Here is a 17,313-nt window from a genome sequence, read left to right on the forward strand (position 1 = left end):
GGATGATAATTTGGTGAAAACAATGGCAACAAATATGAAAGTAAAATTTGAAAAATATTGGGACATAATGAATTGTTTATTGGCAATTGGGAGTATTTTAGATCCGAGGTACAAGATGAAGACAGTTCAATTTTATTATCCTCTTGTTTATGGTGATATGTCTTCGTATGAGATTGAAAAACTAAAGAAAAAGTTGTATGACATGGTTGAAGAGTATGAGAAGAAATCCAAACAATCGCAGAAAGTGAAAAATTCACAATCTTCTTCTTTAAGGCCTCCACTTCCTAAGCGTGGTAGTTATGCTGATAAATTTGAGATGTTCATGGATTCTAATACTAGTACTGAACATAAGTCAGACTTGGATTATTATTTAGAAGAGTCTCTTTTGCCAAGAACAAGTGAGTTTGATATCTTATGTTGGTGGAAGACAAATGGGATCAAATATCCCATTTTGCATGATATTGCTAAGGATGTGTTGGCCATTCCCGTGACAACCGTTGCTTCCGAATCAACATTCAGTACTAGTGGGAGAGTTTTAAATGCTCACCGTAGTAAACTTCATTCTAAAACTGTTGAGGCTTTGATGTGTGCTCGAGATTGGTTATGGAGTGAAATTCAAGGTATTAAATAGTTTTCAAATGAAATTGTTTCTATTTCTTTATTGTTTTTCATTAAAATATTTGTTATTTATTTTGTCTTATTAGATTCTACAATTTCAAAGGATCAAAAGTTTGACAATGATGCTGATATTGAGGTAAGTTATTTTTATTATTGTATTAAAGTGTTTTAAATTTAATTAATCTTTTTTTCTATATGTCTTATTATTTTGTAGGAATCAGAGTCATGCTCACGCACAGTCACAGACAGCAACTCTATAGAAGGTTAGAATTATGTTCTGATAATATATTCTGATAATAATTTAATCTCTTAGAGATTGTTCCCTATTACTGCATAGAATTTAGAATTGTTTTCTAATTGTTTTTGAGATTATTGCCTAGTATTATGTGCCGATCTCATTTTTTCCTTTCGGATTGTTCCTATTTTGTCTTGGTTATTTTAGTTGTCAGATTTTTGTCTATGCCATGTTTTAATTCATGCTGCGATTTGTGGCTATCTATTTTTTCACGCTCGGAATATGTGTGATGGTTCCTTTGTCAGTAGGCGGTTGATGATTCAGATCCCCTTTATAAAGGACATGATTATAAGAAACTTCATGCTTTCTCCTGTCACTGCGAATTATCTTTGACTCACAACTCTTATCTAACTTAAGAGGAAGTACATATGGCAACACTTACCTAACTAGGAATTTTTGGATTTTTGATTCGTGAACTATATAGTAATGCTGGTGTTGCAAAAAGCAACTCTGATACCAAGCTGAGGTACGATGAGACAGGTAGAAAAGGATAATATTAGTTCTCTTATAGACTTGGAATTCTTCTATTTGGTTTTTCTTTGCTTTCTTCTCATGTTTCTCCTTCCTGTAGAATTGTTCCTGTCGTATGTGCAATTATCTTTCTCCTCTTTGTATCATTGTCTGGTTCTGTGTCATTTTGTCAATTGGCTAAGAGAGTCCATATATTGAAGTTCATCACACATTAGTTGGACTATCATTAGTTGTAGCATTAATGAAAAAAGCCTTTGATCTTGAGTAAGATGTGAAAAAGCTAATGCAGGCAATATGTGGTCAACCCATATAGTGCATATAAAATATGTGGGCATACATGATCAGTTTTAAAAATATTTATATCAATAAAAATGACTAATATATACAAAAATAAGTATATTTTGATATATCTGATTTATCTTTTCACACAAAAATGTGTGATCATATGATGCATGACACATGGAAAATCATGTTTTTGTTAATCGATATGTAGACTGCGTTTGCCAATTGCCATATACTCCGTTGTGTGATCTTTTGTCGAATCTGCTAGGTTGTCCCACATGAGGCGCAAGTGGTGCCATGATCTTGAACAAGATGCATTCTCTTGTTACTCAATGTAACATTTTGATTTATTTTTTATGCTTATTCTAGTAAAAAAAATTGTTTTGGTGATCTTCTTCTCACTCTTTTATTGATATCTGAATTGATTTTGTTTTGTTACTCCTGTAATATTGTTTACAGGCCTTTAGAGAACGAGAAGGAAAGGAATGAGTTAGAGAATGGAGAGAGCAGTGGCAGGGCAAATGTTTTGGTGATCCCTAAGGCTTGGCAATGCTATGTATTTTGCACCTGATGTATATGCATTGTTTGGACCTTCATATGATCCTTGAGACTTGGCAATGCTGTATTTTGCACCTGATACATATGCATTGTTTGGACCTTGATTGCTTTGTTTATTGATGGTGGATTTTGCTCTTAAATTCTGGAATATTAATCTTTTTTTTAAACATCATTATATTATTTCAGTAGCTTTGTTTGATAGATTAAAGAATTAAACTTATGTTGGTTTGAAAAAGGATGGTATTGTTATGTTATTGTAATTGGTGTTTTGAGAATATATTGTATTGTTATATTATTTAAAATCGGGGATGGGGCTGGGGGTCGGGGCGGGGATGGTATTCCCCGATTAAAAAATCTGGGACGGGGTCGGGGATGAGGATTTAATCCCCGTGGGGTCGGGGATTCCCCGATTAGGAAAAATCGGGTATGGGGGCGGGGATGGGGACGGGGATAAAATTCGGGGGCGGGGATGGGAATGATAAACCCGCCCCCGCCCCGCCCCATTGCCATTCCTACCTCCACCAAGCTTGCAGCCCTTCAGCAGGTCCCTTCTTCCTCCCATGGCTAATTAGGGCTTCTCTCTACTCTTCATACCGCTTCTTGATCTCTCCTCTCATAGTTGAGTTCGTCGTTGTAGGTTAAGGTTGGTGAAGCTCGCGGCGAGGGCGTTCTATGATGACGTCCCGTTCAAGGGAGACAACCAGCCCAAGAACAGTAGAGGCGACAACCGAGGCATGGCCGTTATAGTCCTCGACGCTCTTACCAGGTATGAGCACAGCGTTGACCTCCAAAATTGTATCTTTTTCGTTTATTGGTTTTGGGCAGTGAGTTTGAAAATGAATTTGAAGAATTAATTCTCCGGATAAGCGTATTAGAATGTGTTTGTCAACTTCCAATTAGTTGCTTGTACTGGCTATTAACACCGGTTAGGATGGTTTTCATCTCATTTGTCCACGAGCCCTTTAATAGTTACATTGATTTCCTTTATGGATTAGATTGCCATATATTCATCCTTAATGTGTTTACCAGACGTCAGTGGGTGAGGGAGGAAGATTTGGCAAAAACTTTGAAGCTTCATGCAAAGCAGCTTCGACGTATTTTACGATATTTTGAAGAGGAGAAGCTGGTCATGAGAGATCACCGGAAAGAGGTTCCAATTTATATATATCTTGTTTGACTAGGTTATTGTCATGATGTTCTTCTTGATCTATGTTTGTTTTTGTCGTTTTGGTTCTTTTTACCAATCCTTTAGAGATAGCTAACCATCTTGTACACTGTTCTGCTATGTATAAACTGAGTTAATTTCCACAAGGAATGACCATAGATTCAAGGAGCACTTACAAATGAATGGTTCATGCTACCATCTAATTTCCTGTTGCTACAAAATCCTTATTAATGTTCTCATTAATTTCTTGGTTAGACATTGCTGAGCCACACTGGTACTATTGTACTACTTGCTCACTCTTAGTAAGCACCATTTGTACTTGCTTTTTTTTTTATTATGGCAAATCTGTCTTAATATCTAGTGGTGGGTTGTTATAAATATTTCCATACTTTATACCTCCAATCAAAAGAGGGGTACATTCTATTGGTATTTAACTTATGAATGTTAACTTGTTTATGCCCTTATTTTTCTTCTAAATCCTCCTTGATTTCCCTCAATTCTATTTTTTTATCTTTATAGGTTGCCATATTAGCATTGTAGTTTCCTACTTTATAGAGTGAGTCCTATTGTAGTTTCCTACTTTATAGAGTGTGCCCTTATTGTTAATGCTACTAATCAACCTGCAAAAAAGCAGGCCTTTATCTGAATGTTTATGGAATTTTGGAATTGTATTTTGTTTCCAATACTGGACTTTAAGTGTGCTGGAGCCACTGTTCACTTCTCCTGCCATTTAACTTTTTTTTTTGATTCCTAATAATACCATTGTCTTTGTCTATACATCTTCTTTGTGGGGTTGACATCTTCAAACGCTGAAGCTACTGGCTGGATTAATTTCTGTGCCATCAATACAACATTCTCAAGCACCAAGCCTCAAACCAAGCTTGTGGTGCTCTGCTCCCATGCAATCAAACAATTTGTAAGATGGGCTGTTGCAGTCGCCCAGAGAACAACAGTAACTGCCATTGAAATGAGAGGCTGCTTCTTTTTTTATGTTTGTCTCAGGCAGGCCTCACCAACAATGGCTCTTCCTCTTTCTTTACATTCTCTCCACCATATTGTTTCATTCACAATGACCATAAGATACTTTCCCTAGAAGTCACTTTTGATCCGGATCTTCACACTGTAGGGTACCAACCAGAGTGTCACGCACTTGTAGATCTGGTGCTTGCCTCAACTTGTTGATGCATCAATTGATAAGGATGCCACCAATAGTAACACCTACATCCTCACCACTCCAAAATAAGGGTTTGAATCCAACATGATTTGGGAATCTCTTTCTCATGCAATAGTGGAGCCCATGGCTTTTTTCTGCTAGCTTAGGAAAAAAAATCCTTCCGCACAGCCTTTGGTGGAGACAATTTTGTGATCTAAGTTTGTTTTTGCAGAGCTTCATTGATTTCTCATCCACCCGTGTATCATAACTCTCTATTCTTTCCATGAATTTCTCACCAGTGCTTCATCCGTTAGTGATCAAAGTGCTTTGCATGATCTCTATTCTTTGGTCGATGTGTTGCTTGCATCACTTGCTATCATTAGATGCATGGGTGCATTTTTGTTTAGATCAAACCGTGTTCACCATCTGGCAAAATTCAACAAGTCGCAATCTTGTAAGAGCTAGTAAATCATTGTTAGGTCTAGGTCTTGTTCCATCCTTTTTATAGGCAATAATTCTAAACCTTTTTTATTAATTGACAATTTGAAAATCTGTGTAATCTCGGTCATATATCTTTTATAACTCCTTGATACTATGAAGGTGTTGATGAAGGAGATTATGCCCCTAGCATGTTTTTTTCCTGAATTTTATCTTGCTTTACCCTTATGGTGTACTTGATTATCATTGCTTTATCGAGTGATTCCCTCACCATTATTGCTATATATTGTTGTGTCATCATGATGAAGCTCATGACGACCGGTCATGGCCGGTCCGGTCCCAAGCCCGGATAAAGGAAGAGAGTTACGTTAGGTTGCCAGCCTGCGTCAAACTATGACAAATATTCAATGAATGAATCCATTAAACTATTGTGCTAATGCTAGGTTGTTCCCTGGAAGGAACGCATTGCAAGGTCCGACTGTAACGTCTCGGCAAGGATTGCTACATCTCCAGAACTCGGGTGTAGTGATAAATATGCAAGAGTTCGCGTTACAGGGTCCGACTATAATGTCTCAGCAAGGACCGCTACATCTCCATGAGAACTTGGGTGTAGTGTTAAATAGGCAAGAGTTCTCACACCATAGGTTGGATAAGAACAAATGTGATAGGAAAACTAATAATCTAAGATTTGGAACATGGAACATAGGAACTCTCACTGGTATATCAATGGAGGCAGTAGATATGATGATTAGGATATTCCGATAGAGGTATGGAAGTGCTTAGGGAAACAAGGTCAAATGATATTAAAAATGAAAAAAATGCCTGATCAATGGAGGATAAGTACTCTAGTTCCCTTATATAAGAATAAGAGAGACGTACAAAATTGTGCAAACTATAGGGGTATTAAACTAATGAGTCATACTATGAAATTTTGGAAAAAAGTAATAGAAAAAAGATTAAGGAAGGAGACAACAGTGATAGAAAATCAATTTGGGTTCATGTCTGGAAGGTCGACAATAGAAGCTATTCATCTTCTTAGATAATTAATTGAAAAATATCGGGAGCAAAAATAAGATCTACACATGGTATTCATTGGCTTAGAAAAAGCTTATGATAGAGTCCCAAGAGAAATTATATGAAGAATTTTAGAAAAGAGAGGTGTTAGCGTAACATATATTGAACTAATTAAGGATATATATGAGGATGTAATGACCAGAGTAAAGACTTCAGGCGGAGTAACTGAAGCATTTCCAATAAAGATAGGGTTACATCAAGGATCAACTCTAAGTCCCTATCTTTTTACACTAATTATGGACGAACTCATTTGCAGATGATATTATTTTGGTAGATGAGACACGTGAAGGAGTAAATGCTAAACTAGAATCTTGGAGGGAAACACTAGAAGGGAAAAATTTTAAGATTAGTAGATTAAAGACAGAATATATGGAATTTAAGTTTAGTAATATTAGAAGTAATAAAACAATTGTTAAGATAGGAGAGGACGAGTTGCCCGGAACCGAAAGATTTAAATATTTAGGATCATTTTTACAAAATGATGGAGGGATTGAGAGAGATGTCTTACATAGAATACAAGCAGGATGGGTGAAATGGAGGGGAGTGTCGAGTGTTTTATGTGATCGTAAAGTACCTTTTAAACTTAAAGGTAAGTTCTATAAAACTGCAGTTAGACCTGCTATATTATATGGAGCTGAATGTTGGGCTATGACTCAAGCTCATGAGCAGAAGATGAGAGTTGCAGAGATAAAGATGTTAAGGTGGATATGTGGACATACGAAGATGGACAAAATAAGAAATGAGAGCATTAGAGAGAAAGTCGGAGTTGCATCTATTGAGGAAAAACTCCGAGAGACACGTTTAAGATGGTACGGACATGTACTAGTGGGAAAAAGCTTGGTTGTTGTTGTTGTTGTATCATGATGAAGCTGTGTTAGCTGATATGTATAAAATAGGGCCATTAGTTGAATTTTTAAGGAATCATTAATTGTATCCCGTATCATTTGTTATTCTCCTCCATAAATGTTTACTATGGGGCAACCTTTAAAATAAATGTTTCAATATAAGATCAAGATTTTATGGATAAGATTTGACGTCACTACTCAGTTGCCAATTTGTTTTTGAGTATGAGCATTGATAATCTTGATATATGGGATTAATGCATTGCAAAAGGTTCTGAACACCTATGTACTTTGATATATGTGGGCATATGTAAGACAATCCAAATTATTAATCATAACTATGTTTTTGTGATAGGAGCTGCAATGGTTAGTCTGTGAAATGATTTTTTAACTAATTCCACTCCAGTATGATTGAATGTAATGTTATTTTAGCAACTTTAACAACAATAAGTATCATTTTGGCTTAAGATTCTTTGCTTTGTAGAAAAAAACATAAAATTTACAACTTTAGTGATACTTTTTTGACACTGTATTTTATTTAACTTGGATTACATCATTCAAATTCTGCAGTCAGTTAAAGGGGCAAAAATATTTAGTACAGCTGTAGCTGCCACAGGTGACGGCCAACAGATAATTAAAGATGTTGAAGAGAAAACAAAGTTGCACACTCATTCATACTGTTGTTTGGACTATGCACAGGTTGTTTGCGATATCTATGGTGCTTCTTGTATCAATTATTTCCTTCTGTAGGAGATAATCATCTAATGTCTAGCAATTGCTTTACTAGTCGAGGATTGTAGGTCTGTGAGATCCTAGTTCAATTCATATCATTGTTTACTTTAGTTTGGATTGTAAGAATTAAGATTCTAAGATCCAGAATGCAATCTTAACTACCATGATCGTGATACCAAGGTTTAATTTCACTTGAGTTATGGGCTAATAGGGTGATATACTGAGTTGGACAATATCTTTAATTTGGGCTCAAGTATTTGGGCTTGTGACGAACCAGTCATGGCTGATTCTAAGCCTGGATATGGGAGGAGAGTTGCGTTAGGTTGTCAGCTAACGTTAAAACTATCACAAATATTCAATGAATGAATCCATTAAACTATTATACTAATGCTAGGTTGAGGAACCTGTTGTAGGGTCTAACTGTAACGTCTCAGCAAGAACTGCTGCATCTCTAGAACTCGGGTGTAGTGCTAAATATGCAAGAGTTCACGTTATAGGTGTTGGGGCAATTTCCCTAAGTCAAGTTTGACAAGTTGACTAAGCTTGAGTTGAGTCAAGCTTGAGTCGGGATTTGAGTTTTGATGTTTGACAATATAAGGAGATTGCTGGAGTAATCGTCCGGTTATGGAGATGGTCAAAGGGTTGACCAGATTGATGAGAATACAAGTCAAGTAGGTCAAGGCTGACAGCAGACTTGACTGGGAAAGTCCTAACTGGAAGTTAGGCGTATGGAAGACCTAACTGGAGGTTAGGCGTATGAAAGTCCTAACTTGAGGTTACGCGTATGGAAGTTCTAACTGGAGTTTAGGCAGTGGTGGAAGTCCTGACTGGATGTTAGGCAAATTGGAAGTCTTAACTGGAGTTTAGGCGGTGGTGGAAGCCCTAACTGGAGGTTAGGCAAATTAGAAAGTCCTAGTGTGATCTTGGCAAAGGAGAAAGTCCTGGTGAGGAGCCAGGCAATTGGAAAGTCCTGGTGAGGAGCCAGGCAACGGAAAGTCCAAGTGTGATCTTGGCAAAGGTTGTAAGTCCAAGCATGTGGTCTTGGCAAGGTAAGTTCTAGTGTGACTTGGCAAGGAGAACTCGATAACTAGGATGAGGCCGAAGGAAGCTCTTGAAGGCGAGGCGTGAAGGATGGGGAGATATCCGAGGGACGCAAGGCTGATGGAGGAGGCTAGAATGCTAGTTCGAGGTTAGTCGAGTGTGGTGGTATACTCCGACAACTAGGATGAGGCCGAAGGAAGCTCCTAAAGGCAAGAAGTAAAGGATGGTAGATATCCGAGGGACGCAAGGCTGATGGAGGAGGTTAGAAGGAGGTTGGTCGGGTGTGGCCAAATGCTAGGCATGGAAACCCAACAGGTCACGGTTGACCAGGAGTTGGGTTGGAGGCTTTGGACTTGAGTTTGAGTCAAGTCCAGGCTGGTCAATCGATTGGGCGATCGATTAAACCAGGGTCCAATCGATCAGTCGATCGATTAGAGTTGGGAAGGCTCAATCGATCAGTCGATCGATTGGGAGGTGAAATCGCGAGCACATAAGCCTTCTCAATCGATCGGGCGATCGATTGGGAGCTGCCAATTGATCAGCCGATCGATTGGGCAGGGAAGTTCTCGCGCGATCACGAGAACATAGAAAGGTTCTGAATCGATCGGGCGATCGAGTCAGGCAGTCCCAATCGATCGGTCGATCGATTGGGAAGCAGAAGCTCGCGCGTAGACGCGAGAGCACAGAAAGGTGCTGAATCAATCGGGCGATCGATTCAGGCAGTCCCAATCTATCGGTCGATCGATTGGGAAGTGACCATTGCACAGGATGCAGGTGATGGATGGCTGCGATGAAGCGGTGCTGACGTGACAATCGATTGGGGATGAATTGGATCGATTGGGAGCACTGTTTAAAGCCTGGGCGGAGCATTTTCTCCGCAGATTTTTGCGATCTGTTTTCTGCGAGATTTGTGCGATCTTCACAGCGATTTCTTCAGCACTCACGCCAGTTCTTGAAGGCACTTGGGGAGCATCTCCAAGGTTCAAGAGGCAACACCAAGTAGCAAGAAGAATGGTGTATTTACTTGTATTCTTGTAATTTCTTCTTGTATTGGTGTTTATGTTGTGCGTGAGTTTGTACGAGGCTTCTCCGCCTCTGATTGCGATCGAGAAGGAGGTTTTCATAGTGGAGATAGCGTGTCGTGTGTGGATTCTTGGATTAGTCACCTCTTCTTGAGGTGGATACCAAGTAAATCCTTGAGTTAGCATTGTATGAGTCTTGTATCTCATTTCCGCTGCATATCAACAACAAGACGAAGCAAACCGACGCAAGCGCGACGAACCGCTATTCACCCCCCTCTAGCGGGCACAAAGGTCCCAACAGTAGGGTCCGACTGTAACGTATCGGCAAGGACCGCTACATCTCCATAAGAATTTGAGTGTAGTGTTCAATAGGCAAGAGTTCTCACACCATAGGTTGGATAAGAACAAATATAATAGGAAAACTAATAATATAGGAATCCTCGTAAATCAATGGAGGCAGTGGATATGACAATTAAGAGAAGAATTAGTATTTTGTGTGTATAAGAGACAAAATGGATAGGCGAGAAGACAAAACTGATAGAGAACTCGGGTTTGAAGTTATGGTACACAAGAAAGAGTAAAACAAGAAATAGAGTGTGTATTGTTGTAGATAGTTCGTTAATGGTTGAAGTTGTAGGAATAGTTAAAAAAGAGGATAGAATTATAGCTCTTAAGATAATAGTGATGAAAGAAACTATGAACATAATTAGCATATATGCACCGCAAGTATGATTAGATGAAACTACCAAATCAAGGTTTTGGGATGACTTAGATGAAATATTACAAAACATTCCGCCAAATGAAATGATTTTAATAGGTGATCTAAATGAACATGTTAGAGTGAAAAAATGAGGAATATGAGAAGGTACAAGAGGATTATGGGTTTGGAACGAGAAATGAGGAAGGGGAAACTATATTAAATTTTGCGATAGCATATGAGCTTATATTAACTAATACGTTTTTTAAGAAAAAAGAAGAACACTTAGTCACGTTCAAAAGTGGGAATAATAAATCGCAAATTGTCTTTCTTATGGTTCGGAAGAAGGATAGAAAGATTTATAAAGATTGCAAGTCATCTCTAGATAAAGCTTAACTATCCAACATAAGTTAGTAATGTTGGATATACGCCTCAAATATAGTATCAATAGAAAGAAAATATATACGACTCCTAAAATTAAGTGGTGGAAGTTAAAGGATGGGAAGCAAAATATATTTACGGAGAAGGTAGGAGTACGAGCATTAGGTGAAATATATTCTAATACGACATAGGATAAGATGATATTAAAGTTGAAAATAGTAGTTAAGAGGGTACTCGGTGAGTCAAAGAGACATGCACCACTAAGTAAAAAATTTTGGTGGTTGAATGAGAAAGTACAAGAGAAAGTGAAGGAAAAACGAATAACTTATAAAGAATTATATATTTGTAAACCCGAGGAAAACTTAAAAAAATATACAATAGCCAAAAAAAGAAGCTAAGACAATAGTGAATGAAGCAAAGAATGGAACTTTTGAACGATTATATAAAAAATTGAATACAAAAGAAAGGGAAAGAAACATTTATAGAATAATTAGAGTGAGAGAAAGAAAGACAAGAAATCTTATCCAAATAAAATGTATTAAAGATGAATGTAATAGAATACTAGTAAATGATGGAGAAATAAAAGAGCGGTGGAAGAGGTATTTTTGTGATCAACTTAACTTTGGTAATTTAAGTAGGTCAAATGAGCATAGAAATTTAAATTTTTATCGTAGAACTTCAGAAGTAGAACAAGCTTTAAATGAGATGCACAATGGAAAACCATTGGACCAAATGATATTCTGATAGATGTATGGAAGCGCCTAGGGAAACAAGAGATTGGATGACTTACAAAATTATTTAACATAATATTGAAAATGGAAAAAATGCATGATCAATAGAGGATAAATACTCTAGTTCCCTTATATAAGAACAAGAGAGATGTACAAAATTATGCAAACTATAGGGGTATTAAACTAATGAGTCATAGTATGAAATTGTAGAAAAGGGTAATAGAAAAAAGATTAAGGAAGGAGACCACGGTGACTCCTTCCTTATACTATAAATACTCTAGTTCTCTCATTTGGATGGATATTACCATTAGAATTATTAAATTTTGGCTACTATAGTTTCAACATTTATCTCAACTGTTTTTTTTAATTTTTTTTCCTCAATTGAAATTCCATAGTTTATACTCCATAGAGTAATTGGATTTAGCCCTTCTATCCCAAATCCTAAACGATGTCCATTAATTTTTTTTTTGTAGCTGGTATGAGATTAACTACATGTCTCTCCAAGTCAAATTGAGGGTTATGGTAAAGAAGAATACATTGAATATAATATTAGATTTTGTTAGATAAATTATTTCCTATAAAAGATCAATTACACAGTACACAGATGCACATGGGGATCTTGTATAAAGAATCTATAGTTCAGTGATGTGAACATTAAACACAGTGATGAGTCATGACCATTAAAAAGACATCATTTATATCCGTTTTTAATATGTTCTGTTAAATATAACATTTTCTCCTGTATGATTTGGTTGATAAATTTCCTAAGTTTTGTGATAGATGTAAAATTTTCATTCAGATAGATTGGATAAGAATGAATGGTCCAATATGTTAAGTGGCAGATTTAAAAATTACTTTTTTTATGCGTTACTTTGTTAGTTATTTTAACACACACACACACACGCCAACTTAAATATTCTGTTGTACTTGTTATTTTAATTTCTAACTCCGCCCATGATGGATAAACTCTACCATGGCCGATTCCAAGCACGGATAAAAGAGGAGGATTGCATTAGGATGTTAGCTAGTGTAAACATTGACAAATATTATGTATAGATTCATCAAACTATTATGTTACGAATGAAGTGTTATTTTAATTGCTTTTTAATATGGATAGGAGACTATTTGACTAAGTGTCTGTGTGCTACACATGCACTCTGCTGTAGCTTGACCTTAATCTCCTATAGCTGTATATAATTTTTAAAATTTGCACGATTTGTTGATGTTTCTTTTAATTGTAACTTCTGTTTCTGTATGTGAAGATGAATTTTATGTGTTTTAAATCTGTATCTTGTACTTCTGTGAAATGTAGATCTATGAGGTTGTAAGGTATTGAATGCATCGGATGAAGAAAAAGATAAAGGATGAATTAGACAGCAGGAATACCATTCAAGAATACATATGCCCCAATTGCGGGAGAAGGTAACTAGATAATAATTATCTCTGTAAAGAACATTCGAAATCAATCTGTTTTTCAGTGCTCGACTGTGGGGATTGTCGATTTTCTACTCAGATATTCAGCTTTTGATGCACTACAACTTGTAAGCATCACTGATGAGTATTTTCACTGTGAAAACTGCAATGGTGAACTTGTTGCTGAGAGCGATAAGCTTGCTGCAGAGGAAATGGGGGATGGCGATGACAATGCTAGAAAACGGAGACGTGAAAAATTGAAAGACATGCTTCAAAAGATGGAGGTTTGATTAAACACCACTCAGTTCCCTCTTCTATGTATTTGCTGGGAACAACATATATTCTACGTGAAACAAATCTGGGTATGTGACAGACTTTTTGCTAAGACGTAGTGTAAGATATCATATACTGTCTCATATTTATTAAGCTTGATGTGTGTAGAATCTGTCCGACGTTCTGGGATACCTGCTTAACATACTGCAATGTTGTGTGCATATGGTTTTGTCAAGTTGACTTTGGGGACTTAGTTCACTACACAGACTTTAGTTCAGCTCCTGAAGTTGTTTCATAGAACTCGTTGGAGATTTTGTAAATTTAGGAGAATGGAACAATGGTTGTTCCTGTGGCTCAAAAGTTACGCATTTGGCAACTATATAATAGAAAGGAATTCACAAGCTAGCATCTTACTACGAATAGTTTATTCATATTACAAATGAAAAAAATTGATCCTACTTAAAAGGCAATGGCTATAGAAGAATATCTTCATCACATGATCTCTACCTATTTTCTAAAGCCGTTGCATCAACATTGTTTCTCTGACTTAGATCTCACATGAGCTCTTGCTCCGAGTCTGAGATCGTGTGGAATTCTTCTAATCAACTCAAATTTTTTTGAGAATTGGCAATTTGTCTCACTTTGACTAGAAAAGTGTGAGCCAAAATTTTATATTAGATCAGCTTACAGATATCTCAACTTTGCAACTCTACTGTCTAGCCAAAACTAAATTTATTGCTCTGTAAATTCTGAAGCCTAGTGTTGATGGCTATATTAAAATCTGGCATCTTGTGTTTTCATGTTTCTTGAAACTGATTCGAATGCAGGTGCAGCTTAAACCATTGGCTGTTCAGATTGCAAGAGTGAAGGACATACCTGTTCCAGAGTTTGGAAGTCTGAATGCATGGGAAGCTAGGGCAAATGCAGCTGCTCGAGCAAATGGTGATGTGAATGCCCTACTTGTTTTTAACTGGAGATGCATTAAATAGCTGATTATGGTTATCCTTGCCATTATGCATTTACAGTTAATAGTTTGTTGTACAACATTCGATAAAATCTCTATTGGGTGTTACTAATTTGTCGGACTTCTAACAATATTCTGTTAAATTAAATTTACAGGTTGAAGTTGCTTTATCTGGTGTAGAAGTGAAGGACGAAGATGGTGAGTCTGACAAAAAGACTGCCTCTATGAAGGTTATACCTCCATGGATGATTAAAGAAGGAATGAATCTAACAAAAGAGCAAAGAGGAGATAGGATAAATGCAGATAAAAGTTCTGATCCTGGTGATGACAAAAAATCAAAAGATGCAAAAGAAGATGAGAAGAGTATACAGGCTAGTATTGAAATTGCAATCATTTGGTCTCAATGCCTGATCATGTATACAATCTACTTTTATACAACATGTATGTTCCTTTTAGGATGAGTATCTCAAGGCGTACTACGAAGCTATATTAAAGAGGCAGAAAGAACAGGAAGAAGCTTTAAGCATACAACAAGGAATAGACAGAACTCAGATGCAAGATGATGGTGTTTCTGAAACAGAATGCCAAGCGGGGAAGAAATCTAAACGACAAGTTTATGAAGAAGATATTGTGGAGTGGGAAGATGCTCCAACTTCCGGTTTGTCCATTCTCATTCAGTTTCAGTGTCATTCAGTTTTTTCAATTGAGTGCAGTAGCGACAAACTCACATTACATACTTGACACACAAGCCTGCGCACACACGGTATGTTAATCGTTTGTTCTAGTAACGATACATCATACATGTTTGTGTGTGGGATCACATGAGATAGACCATGCTGACTTAGTTCTAAGCAATTAAATCTCGAATCTTTTTTCCTGCATGGGTTTGTTGTGGGCACTAACAATTCTACTTATTGATTAGTAAGAAAGTTTCTTATTTTTCAAGTGGAGGTCTCTCTAAAATTATCATTTGACAGTGATATTGAGATACTTTCATATTGTATCTGACTCAGTTCATCGAATGATTGCATCTAACATTGAAATTCGACACTATTCTCTCATCATGTTACTAATAATAGGTTCAGGTGAAAATTATGTACTTGTGGACTTGAACATGGAGGCGACTGAATCCGGTGACGAAGAGGACGACATCGACTGGGAGGAAGGCTGAGGTACAGATCTCAAAATGAAGGAAACTAAATCTTGTTTGTTCTATCATCTCTTATCCCAGCACTAAGTGTTTCTGTAATTGTCAATCTTATGTGGCATTTCTTCCAACAAGTTGGATGGTAGAACATCAAGTTTGTGTTAGATTGTGTACCTTTTGGCTTGTTGTCTAATTGTAAATGTAATGTTAGCAAGTCTATTGTCAAACTACATTGACAAATTACTCTCTAGGTTTTTTTTTCTTTATCAACCGTTACTTGATCTCGGCTTAATATATATTTTATTAATAAATATAATATTTTTTTAACTTAAATCTTTATTTAAACATCGAAATTATTTAATAACACACTTATTGAAGGGGTGCATTCTTTAGTTCATGGGACTAGGCAAGGAAGATTTTTTTTTCTTGCTTTCTAATTTAAGATATTATTTTCTTAAATAAATATTCAATCAAGTCATTTAAATTATGTTAGGGGATGAATATGTAATCGATACAAATCATTAACAAGGGATCTAATTTTAGATGCATCGGATGAGTTCGGATTGAACTAAGAATATTATAAAAAAAAATTTAATTTATCTGAATTCGAATTCAATTTGAAAAATCCTAAACATGAGTAAGTAGACCCGACCCCGGGCCGGGTCTGGCCTGGACCCGGCCCGGGCCCGTAACAGGGTCAACGGGTCGGTTGCCTGTTGACCCGGTTCGCCGGGCCGAATCGGAACCGGCCCGGCAAGTTGCCATGCTGGTTCCGGTTCATTAGATGTAAAAATCGGCGAACCGGCGGGTTGAATCGGCGGGTTGAACCGGCGGTTCAGCCGTACATTTTTTTTTTTTTTTTTTTTTTAAAACGGCTTGAACCGCCGGTTAACCGGCAGTTCATAGCCGTTGGAACCGCCGGTTAACCGGCGGTTCGTAGCCGTTGGGAGGGTTTTTTAGGTATTTTTTTTCAACGGTTAGGATCATTTGACCGTTTTTTGATCAATGACTATGATTTAGTGTCCGTTACCATCAAAACTCTATAAATAGAGAGCTCATTTCATCATTTTTCACACACATCTTCTCTACTCTTAATCTCATTTTCGTATTCTCTAATCTCTACGCGCTTTCGTTTTCAATTACAATGGAAGGAGGCCGCGGAGGTGCATCATCTCGAGCTCGGAAGGGAAAGCAAATAATGAATCTGCGGGAGGAGGACCCCAACATTCAATCTACCGATGATGAGATCGAGCATCTTCCGAATCCGACACCAAACACAAGGAAGTACCGATGCAATTACTTCTTTGGGAACTTCCTCCTCTAAAGTCTTATTTTTACTAAACATTTTGAGAAGGTCACTCTTCCGTCGGAGAAATGCGTGCAAAATGTAAGCAATGCAAATTCCAAGCCGGCAGCGGCTATGGGTCGTTGAAACGACATGTAGAAACGAAGCACTCGACGGAATATGGACTCGACCGTTCTCAAACACAATTATCAAGATTTTCTTCAACTAGCGGTAGTACCGATTCCGGTTTATTTTTATATTCGGATAATAAATTAAGAGAATCATTAGCTAAATTTGTTTCCGTAGAACATCTTTCTTTTAGTTTTGGATCTAAATGCACATTTGAAGATTTTTGTAAAGAATCTCTTAATCCATGTGCTAAACGTGTTCCTAGGACTACACTTACTCGTACAATTAAAAAATTAGTAAAACAAGGAAAAAAGAATTTAATTAATGAATTTAGTAAATTAGATAATAAAGTTTCTTTATGTTCCGATATTTGAAGTGATCATTGGCAAACACATTCGTATATGGGTGTGACTTGCCATTGGATCGATAACTCTTGGAACCTCCAAAAAAGATTATTAGCTTATAGAGTTTTTGATGAATCACATAATGCTCATAATATCGCACAATTATTATGTTTAATTTGAGAAGAATATGGTTTAACTCATAAAATATTTTCAATATCATTAGATAATGCTAGTTCTAATACCGCTTATATAGATGAT

At 36.9% G+C, this 17,313-nt stretch overlaps 1 pseudogene; it reads left to right on the forward strand.

Moving 5' to 3' along the window:
• The first annotated feature begins 115 nt into the window (after window positions 1-115).
• LOC122019340 lies at window positions 116-15,540 on the forward strand (annotated as a pseudogene).
• Window positions 15,541-17,313: the final 1,773 nt, after the last annotated feature.

Source organism: Zingiber officinale, chromosome 9A, assembly GCF_018446385.1.
Source record: "Zingiber officinale cultivar Zhangliang chromosome 9A, Zo_v1.1, whole genome shotgun sequence".
Classification (NCBI taxonomy): domain Eukaryota; kingdom Viridiplantae; phylum Streptophyta; class Magnoliopsida; order Zingiberales; family Zingiberaceae; genus Zingiber; species Zingiber officinale.